This window comes from Mugil cephalus, chromosome 13 (assembly GCF_022458985.1).
Source record: "Mugil cephalus isolate CIBA_MC_2020 chromosome 13, CIBA_Mcephalus_1.1, whole genome shotgun sequence".
NCBI lineage: Eukaryota > Metazoa > Chordata > Actinopteri > Mugiliformes > Mugilidae > Mugil > Mugil cephalus.
The window spans coordinates 14031952-14051627 of NC_061782.1; the positions used below are offsets into that span (position 1 = coordinate 14031952).

Sequence of the window (19676 nt, forward strand, 5' to 3'; positions counted from 1 at the left end):
AAAAAAAGGCTGAGTTTGAAAAATTTAAGACAAACGCGCATTCATGTTTCACACATACTTGTGCAGACACATGCAGCAGCACACGCTCTCCTCCTTCTCCCTCCACACTCACCCCAACGAGAGCCCTGCATCGCTGCCTCCACTTGTCTCTTGTGGAAAAAAGAAATTTGTAAAAAAAAAAAAAGAGAAAGAAATCACTCCGCTCTGTGTCGGCTCAGGTTGTCCTTTTTTCTCCGGCTTCTTCCCGTTGTCTACCTCTTCTCTCTAGTGCTTCCTTCTGCTCTGCTACAGGACTTCATATCCTGACAAGAGGATTTTCAAATGAAAGTCCCCCTATTTTCCTGTCCTGTCCTGTCCTCCTCTCTCTTCTCACTTCCCTCCACTGTTCCTCTTCTCGGCTTTCCTTCCCCGCTGCCTGCCTTAGCACCGCCTCCTCCTCCTCCTCATTCCTCCCTCCCTTCTCCCACTTTTGTCTGCCAGCCCCTCTGCCTCTAGTTTCCCTCTTTTAACACACGCACACACACGCACGCACACACACACTCCTCTCCTCCCCCTTCTCTGTTTTAGCCTGAGCTCCATCCACCCCTTCCCCTTCACACATACTCTTCTGCATCAACAAAATCCTGCATCAGATGAACGTTTTTAGGAAACACTATCCGGTGGATGTGCAAGCAGAATGACCCACAAGCATCAAAGGGAACGGCTCGGGTTTCGGGCATCAGACCCCGGCTAAGTAACAATGCAGTTACACACAATTGTGCAATTATCAGACAGCACTGACTACATCAAGGGCAGCTGCTACAGAGAGGGAGGAACTCAGATGGGGTAAATTACATAACATGTTTCTGCACATCAGTGTGGTGGCACACTCGTCACGATCTATTGTGCACATGAAAGCCAGCGTGGGTATTATTCTGCAGGTAATATAAAGGAGGGGGGGTATGGGGAGCGGAAAGTCACATGGGATAAGTGATGTTTTTGGAGGTGAGGGGATGGTGGGTGGTGGAAAAACCAGCAAATGAGGATTATTTTTTAACATGCATGAACCTGCTGGTTATGTGATGGATATAGATATAATCCAGAGATGGTCAAACCTTCGGACTCATCATCTCGAGGCGAAATTTCATGAGAGGTTTTAGCTAATTAACATGCCAAACTAAGGTGGCGACCGCGATGACTTGTCACACTTGAGTGTGTCAGCGTGTTGACGCCATCATCGGTAAATAAGTCAAGCATCACTAGCGTCTGTGAGAAATTAATCGATCACGACAGTTCATTAGTTACATTATATTTCCATCAACTCATAATTAAACAGATCAATAATTCTGTTTCAGCGCTTAATTTGCTTACAGCTCACACAAACTGCTCTATTGTGTGGTACACAGCACTTACAGCACTCGGTTTATTGTTATGTGCTGCCATGGAAAAGCAGTAGGAGGACTGAGTAATGCTGGATAGTCTTTGTGTGCGTGTTTGTGTCCTCCCTCTCTCTTTACTGGAACTTCCCTGTGCCTCCCTATGAGTCCCACGGTGGTTTAACAAGAGAGGGGAGAGTTCACTTCTGCTCTCTGACTTGGTGCTTTACTGCCATTAACGCGGCCCACCTCTCCCGGCTGAAAATACAACACCAGAAAGCTTTTCGGTCGTGTGAGTCAGCAGGGTTTTCCGTTTCGCCCTCTGAACAGGTAATAATAATAACCTGCGGACGGAGTGCATCGACATGTCAGACCTCTGTGAGTCTGCACAGAGACGGGGGCCCTTGGGTAATCTAAGAAAGGCTGAAACTACAAAATAATTTTAGCTACTAAAAATACCTGCCTATTTATGCTTTAACTACCAATCACTGCCAGTACAGACATGATATTTAACTCACGGCTTTAAAAGAGAAAAGGTGTTTAACTTAAATAACTGTTAAGTCATTATCCAACACTGTAAGGGTAGGATTAAATAAGCATTGCATCATCCTTTTCAAGCTTTGAGTCATTTGTTTTGTTGATGAATTGTGCGTGATTATTTTGTGAATCATGATTGAAATAAACTTCTCTAATCTCTGAATGAGTTAACGCAATGATCACCGAGCCTGTTGCCAAGTGATGTAATATTTAGATATTTGCATTGCTATGAACTTATATTTAAACCCAATATATATCTGAAAACGTTAAATCATCATCAGACAGTACAGTAATTCCTTCTGCTGCATTAAATGCATTTAAAAGGCTAAACAAGTTTGATTACGACGTACTAACAGGAAAAACGACATGATGTCAGTGAGCTTAACACTTACCACTACCGTTAGTCAAAAATGCTTCTGCCTTTTTTGGCATTTCTTTTAACAGCAGATCAGTTTGAAACACTGCAAGGATTAATGCAAAGAGAGCGGCGGGCAACAGGCTGCACACGTCCAACTTCTCCCGGTCCCTTTCGTGGTGCCCTGCTGTTCACAGGCTCTCATGACCAGCGCGGCACAAAATCAGATCACGGTTGCTCACAGAATGATGGAAAAGGCCAATTATTACCCTGCTCCTGTAATAAAAAACAACAACAACAGCAGCTTGTGCTTATTTTCCGTGCTCACAAATCTGTGAGCTGTTACCACCGGTAACCACAGATGTTGCCAGATCAACCAGAACTGAAATGTTTGAGTCTGAAACTTTTAAAACGAAACAAATGGAATGAAAATGAACGTTTATTACATCGATTACATCGACTCATTCGTTTCGATTAAGATGCAGATTAGTGCAGCTTTAACTTGTGCAAAAACTTATAACAAAAACGCTGTAGTTTGAAAGTGACCTTCTGACACAGGTGGTGAGTATCATTGCGGGACAGATAATGAAGGAAGGGGACAGCTGGGCAGGGACGGACAAAGCTGGACTGGAGGAAAGACAGAAAGGCAGCAGATCTGTAATGGATCCGGTGGAAAGAGGAGAGGAAGACAGCTGCTGCTATGTTGACCACACATTATTATCACAGCACATATCTTACCAACACTGCCCTTTACTGCGAGGCCTTGAGCCGATGGTAAAGATAAGGTGTTCTTGTCAGGATTCAGTGTTATGTGACCGCACTTGGCCGGAAAATAACACAAACAAAAAAAGGATGCAGACTTGTGTAACAGACTTTTGCATATTTGCATTTAAGAGTGTAAAAATAAATAAAAACGTGCAGCGTGACGAAAATTGTGTTTGCTGGGTAAGAAAATCTAATTTAAAATCCAACAGACTCATCTTTCCTGCCTTATGCGAAGCACTCAGCCGCCGTATGGAACAACAACGACGCAAATTTCTGACCCCTCGACCCCTGGCCCCCTCCCCCAGTTACGCCTCACACTCCAACTGCTATCCATCTCCAAAACTAATCCCTAACCGGACGCTTCAAAGAGGCTGAGAGCCCCGTTTCCATAAATGTGCGCATGTCTGTGTGACAAAGTGGTCACAGCAGGTCAGTCTAAACTGAGCCCACACCAAGTCAGTCCATTGATCAGCGGCGCAGGATGCGAGGGAGGGTGAGGAAGAGAGAAGGAACGAGGAGCGGTAGGAGGAGTGGGGGGGGGGTTGCCTGAGTCAGCAAATATTGAAGGTCAGCGTCATCAGAGAAGGGTTTTGTCTGCAGAGAGGGGTTTTATTTTGTTCTTTGTGCGCTTCTTTACCTCAGTGTGTTGCCCAGTGTACTCCTCCTGGAGGCCTGGGGGAGACAGGGAAGTGGCCTCTCATCCCAGGACCTCGCTCCTCTCAGAGATTTTTGTTCCTTGCGCGTCGGCCTGAGGGAAAACACACAAGCATTAAGCAGTTCAGCGTAAATTCCACCAGTTTTAAAGCACTTATATTTGCCATCATTTGCAATGAAGGGCTATAAACCAGTCACCAACTGCGACACTCCACCATCTGAGGCTTGTGCTCGGTGGGTCTTTCTTCAGCTCAGCACCGGCATGCTGCTGGAGACGTCACGATAAGAGTGATGAGACTGAACTGAAGCACTAAAGTTAAACTGTGAGCTGAAACCTGCTATAAAGCCCTTTGGAGTCCAAGCATCGGGATTTGTGCTCCGTTCTGAATTCACCCAGTAAAATATCCTCGTAAAAGGCTGAATTCTCCCAAAAAGGCCCTTTCCTCTCTAACAGAGGGAAATGCAGCTGAGTGATTTGGTATGGATACTTGATGAGTTCTCCTTAATACAGTCAAGACTGCAGGCTTGTGCATGTGTGGGATACATAATCTAAAGGCTAATTATCACATTATTACAGAGGTCTTTGAATAAAAACTGCCTCTGAACAAGAATTCATGTGCAAACTAAACAAAAACTATGAAATGAAACAATGAAGTGTTTGATACAAACTCTAATCTGAAGGAAATGAACACATACGAACAGGAGATTGTGTTTTTGTGCTCACTGCTTTGAAATAAGGTTAAAATTGTGCAGAATAAACAACTTCACTGCAGCTCATAAAACCAAGGCAAGAGAAAGCGAGTAAATTATATTAAAAGAAAAAAAACAGATCCTTGCAACATATTGGTTTTAGTACTTTATCAAAACTTATTTGACTTATTCAGGTGGGTGAAGTAAGCAGTCAATGCCTCCATGCGTTTTCTGCACATTCTGTAAATACTGTGGTCCCAAAAGATTTGGTGAAGACTTGGTTGCATCTGTACTGCCTCCCCCTGGTGTCCAATAACAAAACCATCAGCTCTATTGTTTGCCCACTGGGCGGTTTTATCATCCTTTCGCAAACTGTTAATACATTTCCCATAACTTCCTTTCCTTTGTGCTTTTTAAATCTTGCGATCCAGCTCCTTCTTTATCTTAGATTCCTCTCTTCCACTCAGACGCAGCCGGCCGATGAGGTAATCAGCCAGTTAGTTACAGCCTGATAAGTGATACGATACAGCTATTGATTTTGGCCCCTGTGTCCCAGTGCAGAGGTCAGTCCTGCCACATCACCCGGCTGCCAGGCTGAGCTCCAGAGCTGCTTTCAGGAACCAGAAACTGATGCTGACCGTGCTCTTTCACAGCGATTGTCGCGAATGGACGGACTGTAAGAATGCGGTTGGTGAAACCGACGGATTGTCCTACTTTTAACAAAGTACATTGTGTCAGCTGGAGTTTTACACTGATCAGCCACTGACAGGAGAAGTAAATGACATTGACCATCTTGTGACAGTTCAATGTTCTACTGGGAAACAGCCCACTTAGACCAGACCAGACCAGACCAGACACCGCCACCCCAGAGTTGTGACAATTCTTCTTTGTGGCAGCAGCCGTCCCCAGCAGGATGCAGCAACAACTAAAAATAAACAAACATGAAAAACAGCACAAGGTGTTGACCTGGCCTCCAAATTCCCTAGATCCCAAACTGATCAAGTATCTGTGGGATGAACTGGAACAACCCTGACCCCCAGAGGCCCCTCCCCTTAACCCATAGGACCCGAAGACCCCCCTACTAACAATAGACACCACAGGACTGTTTGGAGACCTACACAATATTAGATTGATCATATTGATCATAATGCTATGCCTGATCAGTTTACATTTTTTGTAGGGGACGAAGAAAATCAACTATTGTATTTGGATCAACAATGTAAGAAAATTTCAGTTTTAACCTTCTAAATCAACATGATAATCTCACAAAAACTAAAGAATTAAAATAAGTATTGATGAACGTTTAAGTTTCTTTATGGCCCGATGCAGCTGAAGCTCCAACAGCATCAGCACCGTGGGACAAACATGAAATGAATGGATTTTCATGCAACCTGGAGGTCAGTTAGGCTTTGGGCAGAGAGGTACGGCTGATTAAAGTGCCAATCAGGATGTGGGATTTTTGCCATCAGATGATTACTGTGCCGTTTGAGTCCTGCTTTGATGGCCACGTGCCCTGCGGCTGTTACTATGAGCACCGCGGAGAATAAAGTGGGTGGGGGGGCTGCGGGGGAGCAGGGAGGTCTGTCCTAACAGGGAGTCAAGGCCTTCCCAGAGGGACACAAAGGTCAGGCTGGGGGGTGAAATTGGTCAGATAACAGGGCGGAGGTTATGTTTATTCAGATGCTCCACCCGCTGCTTCTTTTTCTTGCAGACATGTACGTCACAGATGTGAAAGATATGGAGGTTAACATACGACGATGATGGCTAACGTAGCTAGCGTGTCTAAAATAACAGGGAAGGAGTTAATGCATGTGTACTGGACCCTATGTACATCAGAATCTGACCCAGCCCGACTTTTAATTTCCATAAAACCTAATGCAAAGCGAACATGCACAAAGTCCCACATGCAGAAACACACATACATCAAGCCTCCCCTCCATGCACTCTTTAATCAGGAGATGAGATCTCACGATGGGCTGATGGAGACCCATGGGTGCAGATTAAATAGAGATTATAAAACCTTTAGATCACTGGTAGATAGATTACACTGGAATAGCAGCATATGCCCTCACTGCAGGGAAGACACATTATGTCAGGACAATGACACTATGATTCAGGGTTGAAGTCCCAAAGGGTGCCGCCGTATTAGGTCCAGCTGAGGGTGTTATTAAGGCTATGCAGCTTGTGTTTCTGGGTGCTCTGGGCTCATTTCGTTAATCACAGGGCTTTTAACGTCGCATTTATTGGGTTACTTCGGGTCTCTGCCGTGCCTCCTCATTTAGGAGAGCTGTGCCGCTGAAGGGAAAGTAAAGGAGGGTGCAGGGAGAAGAAGGTGCCATCACACTAAATCTGTACCAAGGTGACTCTCGTAGAACAGAACACGGATGTGAAGCGTTGAACTCAGTCCTCAAACACACACTTTAAACATATGTTCGGGCGGCAATGGAGACCAAACTTCAGAAGTATCAAAGTATAAGAAAAGTTAGTTGTTATGTTGCAGTACCAACACTACAGCTGTAAAGTTTTTGATCTGATTTTTTTCACCAACTTATTTATTGAAAGTGAAGAAGCACACGTCACATTAATCATGTCGCCAACTTCATCACACTGATGCAAACGCTCATTAAATGCAAATCCAACATAATGCAAGTACTTTTCCAAAAAAGCATGAACCAAGTCATTAATCAACATAAATGAAAATATTTCTTGAAACTAACTGAAATAATTGTGACCAGAGGTTCAGGTTTGTACCAGGAAAATAATTTCTGATAAGGTGTATATGCCTCAAAACATAAATTGAGGTAGGACTTTGTTGAGGTGTGCACAACCCTAACGCTAACCCTGAATCTGGGAAGTTTTTTTCCCCCCAACTTTATTGACAACTAAAGTTAGAAGAACACGTATGAGATAGAAAATACATTTTTAACGGCGCTATCCGCCTCATTCTAGCTTTGTTCATATTTTCAAACACATTATTTTTGCCATTTTCATACTTCTGTGCTTTCTGGAAACATCCTACTAACTATCAAAGGTTTACACCACCCCTCTCAATCATAAAAGGACCAAAATGCCTCAGATTTATGTCATTACATGAGCCATTTCTTTTATTTTAATGGGATACTAGTATCCCTGTAAACGCAGCCAATAATAGCCAGACGAGAAAGAAAATAAACAATAGTTACAGCCCTTGTCTGATGTAATAAAAAACATTTAAAATGTAGTCCTGCTTTGATAAGGCCTGAAAAGTGCTGTCATATTAATCACACTCCAGTGTTTGCATTAAATAATGGAGGTGACAAGTCAACAGCAGAGTTTCTACACCAGAATAGAATCAATGAGAATAATAAATCACTTCCCAGGAATAAAGCAGTCAGTGAATGCAATTTCTATGTATCCGTCTTTCTATTTTCTCCATCATTAGCCAGACGCTCGTATCATAGTCTGCGCCCGGCACGTTGGCGGCTGCCACTTTCGTTTTTCCGAGAAAGTGGAAAGCTGCTTTGTTACCATAATATGCCCTGTGTGGTGCTTGGCCCACTTTCTAGCCTCCTTTCATTGTGTAAGCACACATACATAAAACATGATTTGCTGCTTCAATTTCTGACTTTTATTCAGCTGGGATTTGGTGGCAGACAACATCAGAGCCACGAAAAAAGCCGAGCAGAGCAGCGACGAAATGCAACCCTCCCTCTCTGATCCTCTGAGTGAGGGAGGAGAAGAGAGAGGGAGAGAGCTGGCTTCGTTACAGAGAACAAGGTTTAATCACTGACCTCTAGACTTACAACTGAAGACAAATGGCCATGATTAATGAGGGACATTCATCTTATAGGTTAAGAAAAAAAACAATTGGGACTGTGCTCGCTCGTTCTGATGTGATAGATCTATCTGCTGCATATATTAAACTCCAGTCCTGTTAGTTTTCACTTCTGAGCAGGGAGTTCAGGCAGACCCAGTGTAGAGCTGATACTGTCCACTAGAGGGCAGCCTCTGGAAACATGGCTTTTCTCCTTGAAACTCTGAAGACTGCAGAGAAACACCTGCACCAAACCGGGACCTCTCTACTTTGTCTTACGTAATTCAATCATCAGATTCTCCTTCATCCAACCATGGACGCCTTGAAGAAAAAAAAAAAAAAAAAGAAAACCAGGAGACAGCTGTGGAAGAACTACAGAAAACTTATGGTACATATACCTGATTTTCCCCAGAAGAATGTATAGTGAGATTACCTCATTTATTATTATTATTAGTAGTAGTAGAGGTGGTTTTAAAGGCCAAATATGTCAGGTTGCAAGATGATAAAGAAAACTCAAAAATCTTCTTAACACCTTTATTAATTCTTTGGCCCGTTCTCCGATATTTGCTGCTACTCTGGAAAAATGTACAGTTAATCACTTTTGCAAACCATGTCCAGACTCTTCAACTAGTCACCGTTTTTAAAGCACCAATTCTTGTAAAGTTCACGAGCCAAAACAGTTAGAAAGCAACATCAGAATTTATCAGCGTTTTTTAAATTTTACTCTGAAAAGTAACTATGAGGTCAGTAAATGTACAATTACTTCTGAAATGTAAGGGAGTAGAAGAACAAAATGTTCCAAATACCTCAGAATAATTATATTATTTTGACAATAGTGCTTATTCAGTTTCCAGAGAAGAGTGACTTCATCAAGTCCTCCCTGAACTGAAACAGCTGACCGATGCTCTCTCACTATTTTTCTCAATCTCTCTCTAAAAGGCTGTGATGTTCCTCTATAAGATCCGTGCTCCTCTGTGGCTGGACTAGATTAGATGACATGTGATTAGTAGATGTGAAAGAATGAAGTGGAATCTCTGTAACGGACCTAAGAGCAGCAGCTGACGCTCGGGCCACAGCAGCACGCAATCAACCTCTGCTATGAAAATCTTATGTCGAAAAAATGGTGAGCTTGCATGTCCGCAGACAGCTGGTGACTAATGAGGGTCTTCAGCGGGGAAACAGTGGGACGTGAGCGGGAGGAGCAAAAGGTGACTACACAGAGGAAATAAAGTGAGCGTGGGGAAAATTAACAAAGAATGCAGGAACAATTCCCTTTTCGGCGCTTAAACCTCGGCCGGAGTCAAAAGCTTTGTCTTGGCTTTTGTCTGTTTCCAGGTCTATCAGCGTGCCGCGGCTGCTGCAACAATTTGTCTGTCTGGAGGATGTGGATCATCTCTTTCATTCACATACTTTGTCTCCTCTCCTATTATCCTCGGCCTCCTTGTCTCTGGCTTTCCTGGCGTTATTTCAGACACATATCTCTGCTCAGATTTCCTCCTCCTTACAGCTCAAAGCAGGGGAAACATAAGGAGCATGCTAAAGCTGCTGCTGCTGAGGGGAGGGGGTGCAGACAGGAGATCTGCACATATTTCTCAGAAACACACTCAAGCACCTGTCAGCGTCTGACTGCACTTTAACCGTGGCTTGAACTGAAACGCAGAGTCTGCTGAAATGCAAATAGCACAACTGCTAAGGCTGTCAGGCTTCAAGTCATCTACAGGAGTCTGATAGATATTAATCTCTGTAATGTTTGACTATCTGTCCGTTACTGAACAAAAATACATTTCCAAGGAAAAGATAATATTTGGCACAGTCGCTACCGTGCGCAGAAGGAGCGAAAGTGCAAGAGTGACGCCGTGTTCACATGTTGTGAATGCGTGCATTTATGTGAGTCCACTGCCACGGTAAGTGTGTTATTGTTGCGTGGGAAACCAGGCGCAGACGCAGCAGAAACAAACGAGGTCCTGTGCAACCCAGAGACTGTCTTATGATTCATCAAGGAGCTTATACAGTAGTCGGCCAGTTCTAGTTGACCTAATGTTGGAAAATAAATCTTGTTTGGTGGAGCAGAGCGGATTCATCAAAATGAATCCAGCACTGAGTCCGCAAATAAAGTTGTATTTGCAGAGACACTGGACGTCTATATATAGTTTACATCTAAATACTGGAAGGCTGCGAGTCATGTAAATGTGAGCTTGTGTGTGCATTTGCCGGCAGCTGGTACAACAAACAAGTGCGCTGGTGTTGTTCGAGTCAGCCAGAAGGGGAACCCACGGTTAGACGGAGGTGAGCGAACCTGCTTCTCTGTGAAACAAATGCATCGTTTCACCTGCACATGTGGCTGCAGCTGCACGTATGAGGGAGGGTGAAAGAAGGAAGCGGCACACAGTTTTTAACCCTTTATGTTTACGTAAGATACCTCGATCACCTCAAACGCACACACGGCAAGATCTGTCTTTGTGTGTAATTTTCTTTTACTCTTGGTCCAGTGGCAAAGGTCGTGTGTGTGTGTGTATGGAGCTAATGGAAACTGACATGAGGACTGACATGGATGCTGAGCTGTGCTGCACAGGGCCAGCCGATCTAACCCAACAGCAGGGATAAACTATAAATAGACCATCTCATCCACCCCCCCATCCTTTTTTTTTCTCCCCTCCTATTTCCTATTTTTTTTCTTTTGATTTATCTGCAGGCCTTTATTACCACAGATGCTTTTTTTTCCTTTTCCATTTTCCTTTATTCCTCTCTTCATCATCTCCCCACCTTGTGACCTCACTATTTTCATCTTCCTTCTGTCTCCATTTTTTTGTCTTGATGAGACAAAAAAAAAAAAAAAAAAATCAATTGAATAACAAATAGGCCAACACCACTCTTGTGATCTCAGAATAGAGGGGGGAGTAGGGGGGAGATAGGCTAGTTAAGAGGGAGATGGGGGAGACTGAGTTATGTAAGTGAGGCTAATCCCCTCCCAACCCTGCATAGTAAATGAGACAGGATGACACTGGCCTCATTTCATCCGTTCATCCCTGCATCTGCCGCCGCTCCCCGTCCAAACCGCCCCGTCTCCACCTTAATCTACCCGTTTGATCTTTGATAGCGAAGCCGAGCTCCATTTTAAACTCCACACACCAGCGAATCCCGGCTATATGCTGACAATGAGTATGAGTTTGAGACACAGACGATAAGCTGTTATATGATTCATGGTTTAACTGCGGAGATGCTACCAGAAAAAAAAAAAAACTCCTCATTCCTCCCTCCTCCTTTATTAATAACCCATAACAGTGATAACATCAAATTTTCAAAACCTCTCACATGATATAGTTCATGACAATAACTGGAAACATTAAAGATGCCAGAAACGTGCATCTTAAGGCCTAAAGCTCTCCTCTCCAGCTTAACTCTACCCCAACCTTCTGACCTTTCCTCAGCCACCCAGACACCCTAATCTGTAGAGGTATGCTTCGCTCACAAGCACAGTCAGCTTATTAATGCCAGACTTCACATCAGTAATAAAGCACATAAATCAGACACAAGGAAATATAAGTTTAACTTTACATTAATGGCTTCAGTACTATACGCTGTGCACTGCACACAGCTTCTCATTGAGCTGAATGAATGAGTGGGCAGTGCTGTGCAGCACATTAAACCTCCCGGTGTGACAAATGAACTAGAGCTCTCTGCTGCTAGTACTATTTTGACAGAATGTTTTTGAACATTTACAACCCCTACCTCACACAGAGAAACTGTGCATCGCATTGCATTTTTTTACAGTGCACTAGCTACTGTTTGCTTTAGTGTTAGAAAATGTCTTTCTTTATCCGTACCTCTTCACCGTGGGATGGAAGGATCGTTTTGCACGTCTGATACATGTGAAGAAATTGACAATAAAGCTGACTTTGACTTTTGACTCTGACTGTGATCCACCTATTTTAGGAGTTAGGTGGGATGAGGCACCGGAAAGATGGCGATGACTGGGGGCACCACACTGAGCTTTGGAAAAATAATCAGGAAAATATGCAAATATGTCCAGCTTTGCATCTTCATTTATATGCTTTCTTGATTATTTTTTTCCCACACCTAGCAGTCCGGTCCAAGTTGGTGTAAGTAGTGAAGCTGCAACTTTTTTTTTTGTTTTGATACTAAACAGAGAGGCCCTCAGTCTGCAGGAAGGAGGTCCTTGGTACCAGCAGTGGCCTTTAACCCCCCTCTACCTCCCCAATCCATGCTCAGACAGGACGCTCCACTAAACTTTGACCTACTTCTGTCCGCCATCAGTCTGGGACGTGGGACGGACGGAGGGAGGGGGAGTCACCGAGACCCCAAACACAGCGAGCTCCACACTGATCCAGCCTGTTAATAATAATAATATGAATATCAAAGGCTCACTTGAACAATACATCTTTTGAATGTCAGATCGCAGAGGGAAGCCGAGGGAGGCTTGAGGACGCGTGCACATGAAAGACAGAAAGACTGGACTCATTGTTTCATACACTACGTTTAAAATTCAACTTGACACACACACACACACACACACACACACACACACACACACGCCGAGGACTTGGCTTTTACTTCATTGCTGATCAGCCACAAGAAAAACCCCGTCCTTATTCTTCTTTTTTTTTTCTTTTTTTTATCCGTCTCGTTTCCAAGAAATCTCATTTAGCAGATGGACACAATCCTCCATAACCAACGCTCAGCAGGATAATGAAGAGCGGACAAAGACGCCGTGACACAAAGGCAGGCGACACCACCAGGTTTCAGCTCAGCCCGGCCGTGATGAAACTGATCCGGAACAAACCAACGGCATCGCTCCACGGACCCCGAGTATGTTTAAAACCTGCCAAACGTTTCATAAGTGCCGGAGAACTTCCAGGCCAGCTGAGTCCTGGCAATTCACTTGTGGCGGGACAGCTTCATAAACTGAGGGATGAGCGCTGGCTCCGACCGGAGGGCGGTGGGAGTTGTGTTACTGAGATTTGGGACAACGTCCCAGAGGTTCCCGGAAGAATTGTGGGAACACGAGGGCTCAACGTGTGAGAAAGAAAGAGATGGAAGCCTGGGGGAGAGACAGCTGTCACCAATTAATACAAAGAGGCATTGATCCCAAGGCTACACCGAAGAGATACAGTATGTACTCTGGGGTCATGGCACTCTTCTCATGGTTAATACTTCCCAGCCACCCCCCTCAACTTCCTCTCCACTCCAATGCAACGAGACAAGCCAACCACAGTTTACTCGATCTACTCAGCTGATGCAGGCAGGGGGTGGGGTGCAGAGAGGGAGGGGGGTCATCTGGCAGATGCATCCTCCAAGCTGGCTTCACTCTGCCGAGCAAAAACACAAACACACAGGGGGGAGAAGCTGGCCAAGAGCTTGGGAGGAAATCTAATCTATAAATCCAACACATGTCCAAACAACTGGGTGTCAACGGATCTCCGCTTATGTTATTAGCTCAGAGGTGTCTCGCTGTAACGCAATCAAAAGCACAATGATTCAGTTCGACAGAAACGGTTCTGAGGGAAGGGAACATGGTGCAGTGTTTGCAATGACAAAAATCACATCATCGTCTAAAACTCATACAGCTGAACCGCACCTGCAGGGACTGATGAGCCTTTATTCCAGATCAATAATTCATTGTTGCACTTGCTTGCACAAATCAGCTTTCCAATAGAGGCAAATTAACCGACGGCTTAATCAATGGCCTCGGACTTGTAAAGTCGTGGACCTTTGTTAGTCACGTAAGCAGCTCAGCACTGACAGAGGGATTTCTTTAGTGGCTTCAAGACAGAAGACATCTTTTGACTCGACAACTTTAAGTAACCAGAATGTGTTGTCTCACAGACACGAGATTGCTACCAATAAAAACATGTAATTGTCGCAGGTGGAGGTCATCACCTCCCAGCTACCGAAATCTGCCACCGGGCAACGAGCCTCCGCTCTGGACCTAATACTTGTGTCATCCATCAATCCTGTGTTTGTGTGTTTCTCTGCGTCTGTGTGTGTGTGTGGTCTGCTGTTTCAGCACTGGCCATTTTGGGCCTCATGCATCAACCTCCTGACAGCAGTGAAGTGACACCTCAAGACGTATGAGGCCACTTTGCCTTTTCTTCGGAAAGAGAGAGGGAGAGCGTTGTGCTCAGTGTGTTCCAGTGTGTGATGATGGCACGCAGGACAGCCGCCGCATTTACGCTTGATATCAACAGAGACTTTTCGTGCGCTGCAACATAATGAGGACATCAAACTGAAAATTCAGTGACTAACAGAGGCATCTTCACCGCGTCTTCGGAGCGGTTTGAACATAGACATGAGTGTTGAGCAAACACAGTTTGATTGGTCTGCTAATGGATGTTTGGGTCACTTGGCAGACTTCAGCACTCCCGGTTCTAATGTGATCTGTGCCAGAGCTCTGCCCTCTAATGTCCATTACACCCAGACTTACTCCACTACACATTGATTCCGTCTCTCCTTACAGACTGCGAGGGCTTTCAGAGCCCATCTCCGCTTGGCATCTCGGATTCCAATTTAATTGAACGGCAATCTACTTACACACAAAAAACACATTTTGGGTCTCCTTCCACGCCGAAAACGTTTCTTTACGAGCATGATAATAGACGGGCGGTGTGCAAGTTTTTGGGGGCATTTCATGGTAACTTCTGGGTAAGGTAATGACGAGCTGAGGCCGAGGGCTGTTTGACAATGACAGGGCCACAGCGGGAGTGGTCCATCCCAGCCTGTGAAAGCCACAGATGTCTCTGCGAGCTCCCGCAACTCCTCAGTTGACGCAACCATATTCTCAAACTTAAAGTGGCGAAAGGTCAGTTTACTCATTCACTGCGCTTGTGGAAACATTTGTCTTCTGCCGAAGGGAGCGCTCTCTGGTCCACAAAAATAACCTGAGTAATGTCATCACGGTTATCTCGAACTGGGCCCGAGCGCGTGGCCTTTACTAGGCAGAAAGGGTCTAATTAAATGACACCTGCAAAAGCAGGAAGGAGGAGGGGAGTTCAAGGATCTACTGTTTCTGTACGTGACCTATACCAGAGACTATACGTCAGCATAAGACTGCCGCTTCAGTTTTCACCATTATCTTTTGTAAACAAGCCCCACGGTGTTAGAAGGGCGTCAGATACTTGAAGTTAATTATTATTACACAGAGCTTCATAACACTAAATCGCCTGTTCACCCTGCCTGCTGCAGCTTCGATGAATAAGGCGTCTGCAAATACTCATGATAAATGTCAGCTATGTGGAGCTAGAGGAGACGAGTTTAAGAAAAGACTCATGTGTACACACGTTTTTCTTTTTATTTTTCGCTTTATTAAATCCTTTCTTCCAGCATCCTTGCTTATTGACTTCCATCCTTTTTTTCTTTGTCTAGTATATCTGAGTCAGATTGCACTGAATAGATCTAGTAATTATACTTAATAATGGCCTCTGACGCAATCACTCACCTAATGAAACGTTCTCTGTTCATAATTATATAGTCTGAAAAGCGTTAAGTGGGGGAAAAAAAGGAACAGAAAACTGCAGTATGCATAGGAGATGCAAAGATCTGCTTCCTTTCTTTGTCATCATATACATGCTTAGAAATGCAAAAGCTCCTCTATTCATTTATTTTAAGGCTGAGTTTGTTTTTGCACCAAAAGACAAAAAAATAAAAAAAATAGCTAAAACATGAACGGATTTGCAGAAAGAGGGATTAAAAGGCTGAGAATCTCTGCACTGTTTACATGAAACAGCCACCACATGATTTTCTGATCCAAAGTCAGTTGTTAAAACATTTCACAGTGCACTGCTACTGTAAGGATTAATGTTTGACTGGGACTGAACTCAAAAGTTCCCAAAACCAAATTAAACAGCGAGGAGAAAAAAAAAAAAATACTCAGATGTGCTTAAATATTTAATGAGGAAATGGAATTATATTATGGATTTATAGTTGGCCATTTATTTATTTATTTAAAAAAAAAAAAAAAAAAATCTGCACTTGATATGTGATGCAACAAGGAGAACAAACTCAAATGAAGACACGACGCCAGGACTAAAACAGCATCACTGAAAAGTACTTAAGATTAAATTAAAAATAAATGTGGTTTAATTACAGATTCCCGGCTTATGAAGTGTATAAAACAGTACAGTGTTTATGATCAATGGTGCCTGTGCTCTGCAAAATCTGTTTTGGACAAAGAAGAAACTATGAAGCGCTAAAATCTGAAAGCAGTCTGCATGACACAGATGATTGATCGCTGGAAATAAACTTGAAGAAGCCTCTCCTCCTCTCGTCTCAGTGTTTTCTACATGAGGAATCTTCCATGCTGCTTTGCTTATTTCTGACCACAGTAAAATCTCTGGAATGCAAGTTGGTGAGAGGCATTTACAAACGGACCACATGAGCGCTTCATTTCAAACGACCCTTGAGAACTCCTTTCGTTTTCCAGCTTCTCGTTTTTTTTTTTTTGTGTGTGAGTCCACTACATCCACAACAAGGACTTCAAAATGTTGCAAATAATTAACCTGATGATCAAGATCTCAGGAAGTGATTTTAAAAGTGCATGAGCAGTCTGTGTAAGCAGAGCCATTACTGATGTTGCTGCACTTACAGTCCCGAATAGACCTTTCAAAGCAGAAAGGAAAGGTCACTGCAGACCCAGGCAGCTACTAATTACACTTTCACACAAGGGCAGTCTTTGTGTTCGTGCATGCGGTGTTGTGTGTATCTGCGAGTCTGACTGACAGCTTGTCCGTCCCCTGCTGTGCTCCCGCTCCCGTCTCGTTTTAATGGGCTGACAGTGAGAAACTATGGCGGAAAAAATCTCAACGACGCTGCTGGCACGTCACAGCTGAGAGGAATCAGGATCTTTGAGACAACATTACTCCCGCAAACCAAACTGAGAAAACAAAACGACACGCACTAGGCTCTGAACTACAGTGTAACATCAAACAGCCTCTGACATGTAATTTAAGACTTGAAATGGGTTACGGGGGGGGTGAGAAGAAAAACAAAAAAACAAGAATCCGTTGAGCTCTTCTGAGTGCACGAAGGAATTCCATCCAGACTTTTCTCATGAAAGCTGAGTGGAGGAAGGTGAAGACACTTCCTGTTTTCTCTCAGACACAGCTCAGTAATAAGAGCAGGACTGTGCGGTTTCCGTTGTGTGAGGCTTTTGGGGTCTACGTTACATCATGATGGATGACGGCGAATGTAATGCGCCGACAGGCCGCTTGCATGTTTTTAATCACTCTCCATGATATCACCATCACTGCAGCGAACATAAATAATGTCACGTCATCGTCGAACTCCCGTGTGGCTTCGGAGGTTTTGTCACTAATTGAGCCTCACAGGTGCGGATCAAATTTCTCTCTCTCAGTGTTTTAATGCGGGACATAATGTATGCTGCATCGCGGGGGATTTTCCTGCTCTCGTTATGTAAGAGTGCTCCTGGGGGCACAGATGTGTGGCCCGCGTGCGCCACATGTACGCGTTCTTCTCCGAGTCTTTTCGCGTTTCAGCATCTTCGAGGGCTGGCAGCTGTGCGTCAGCTTCAGCTTTGCACCCAGCTCCGCTCCACTGTTGTTTTGTTCACACTTATTTGTTAACTTAATGCACACAAAATGGAGAAACGCACTGATCACGTGTGGAAAAAACAGGGAAGGGAACATGGTGTTCACCGACCGTGACTTTGGCCATGTTCTCGCTTAGCTCATACATCACACCCCCTCAGGGCCTCTCGTCCTGTGAAGATGTCATGTGATAAAAATGATCCCTCAGCATCATGCGTCCCCCCCTCCCCTACCTGCACTCTGTGCGCCTCTGTTACTGCTCCAATCCTGATGGCGCGACAGCTTGGTTATCACCTCCCTCCACCACCACCACTAACCTCCCCCTCTCCCTTTTCCATAAGCCTATGCCGTGGTTGTGGTGACAGCCCAGGATGATAGAGGGTCTCCCTGTGAGATGACACGACGCCTGAGCACTGACATCATGGAGCTGGCATGTTAATACGTCCTTACGTGGGCAGAGGTGGACGGAGCGTTTTACAAATTCACATCTGCAGCATGCATTCGAGCGCCTTAAATGTTTGCATTCAGCTTACGTCTTACAGCTGTGACAGCGTGACATCCAACCCATCAATCATCCGTGGGAAGGAAGGGAGTTGACCACAGATGAGAAAGAGATGGAGAGAATCGGCGGCGTGCTGCTCCTTCAGCATTTATTTCTGCCCCGGTGGGGATTATTTATAGTCCAATCAGACCCTGGGTGTTTCCAGTTCGACTCAAAACCAATCCATAAATTAAAGGAGGCTTTGGGAGCATAAAACAAATGGACATTAGGTCTCTTTCCCTCTTCCGGTGACCTTTTCATCTTATTCCCTTCATCCTCTCACATCCGCTTATTTCTCCGTTTCATACAAACAAGTTGATAATATCAAAAGAGAGACAACAACAACAACAAGAAAAGTCGTTTACAAATGCAGTTGTGTGCCAGCTGCTAGTGCCCCATTCACTGCAACAGCTGGATGGAGATAACAGAGCAATGCTTGTTCTCTGGGGTCTCATATCCATTCACTCACAAAAAACAAAAAAAAATCATAACACACACACACACACACACACACACACACACACACACACACACACACAAATCTGCAGAAACTCACATGAAACTGGTTTCAAACACTGAAATCAATAAGTTAAACAAACCACCGATTGGGCTCAATTACTTTAATCCCTCAGACCAATCAACAACTAATCATCAATTAATCACGCACTGAAGAGTAAGCCATGTGCACTCAAACGCAACTCTCAATCAACCACGCAACTTCGCACTGTCGAACATTTTGACATATAAAAAGCTATTTATGAAGGAAAAACGCTTATTCCATCAAATCGATTTACTGTTGTTCTTGACCAGAACGCGACGAGAAAGCTTTACAAAGTTCCCTCTTGTTAAAATACTGCGAGAAACGTGCAGTAAATCACTGTTGCGCGCTGCGTTATCCACTCACCTTAAACAACGAGCCTGTACAGCAGTGTTTTCTCCACCAGTAAATGTCTCGAGTGTATCCGGTCGCCTTTTAAGAGCACGCACAACTTTTCAGAAACGTCGACAACAACAACAAAACAAAAAAAAAAAACAAAAACGACTCTTCTTGTCTCTGTGTGGTTAAGCTCCGCTCCTTTTCCCAAACCCGTCCAGTCAACAGCAGCTCTGCATGTCTGTCTGCTGATGATCCGCGGCTGCTTCTCTCTCTTAGTGTGTGTTTGGTACTGTCACCGGCAGAGCCCGGTCTGCTGCTCTGAGAGGCGGACTCACTCTGTGCTCCAGCAGGGGCTCGACTACTGATCCACAACAGAAAAAAGGTTCAGGACAGGGGAGGGAAGGGCAGGGGCTCCGTAAGGGGGGGCTGTGACAACCGATGAGGTCATTTCTCACAAGATGGTTTGTGTTGAGAGTGCACGTTATGCGTTTACGCATCCTGTTCAGGCCACTTGGGTCTTTTAAGAGGGTTCATTTTCTGACTCTCAGG

General features: G+C 44.4%; 1 protein-coding gene across 2 annotated transcripts in view; it reads right to left on the reverse strand.

Annotated features, from left to right (window-relative positions):
• The window catches only part of lzts2a (leucine zipper, putative tumor suppressor 2a), a 35650-nt gene extending 16185 nt beyond the window's left edge, over nt 1-19465 (reverse strand). Inside the window, exons 1-2 of one of the 2 annotated variants that reach the window (XM_047602334.1) lie at nt 19155-19465; nt 3650-3760 (exon numbers count right to left, since the gene is read on the reverse strand). The gene's annotated coding sequence lies outside the window, so the exon portion shown is untranslated. Of the gene's footprint in view, nt 1-112; nt 533-3649; nt 3761-19154 lie in introns of those variants that run through there. The other variant, XM_047602335.1, reaches the window with a different exon arrangement.
• Nucleotides 19466-19676: the final 211 nt, after the last annotated feature.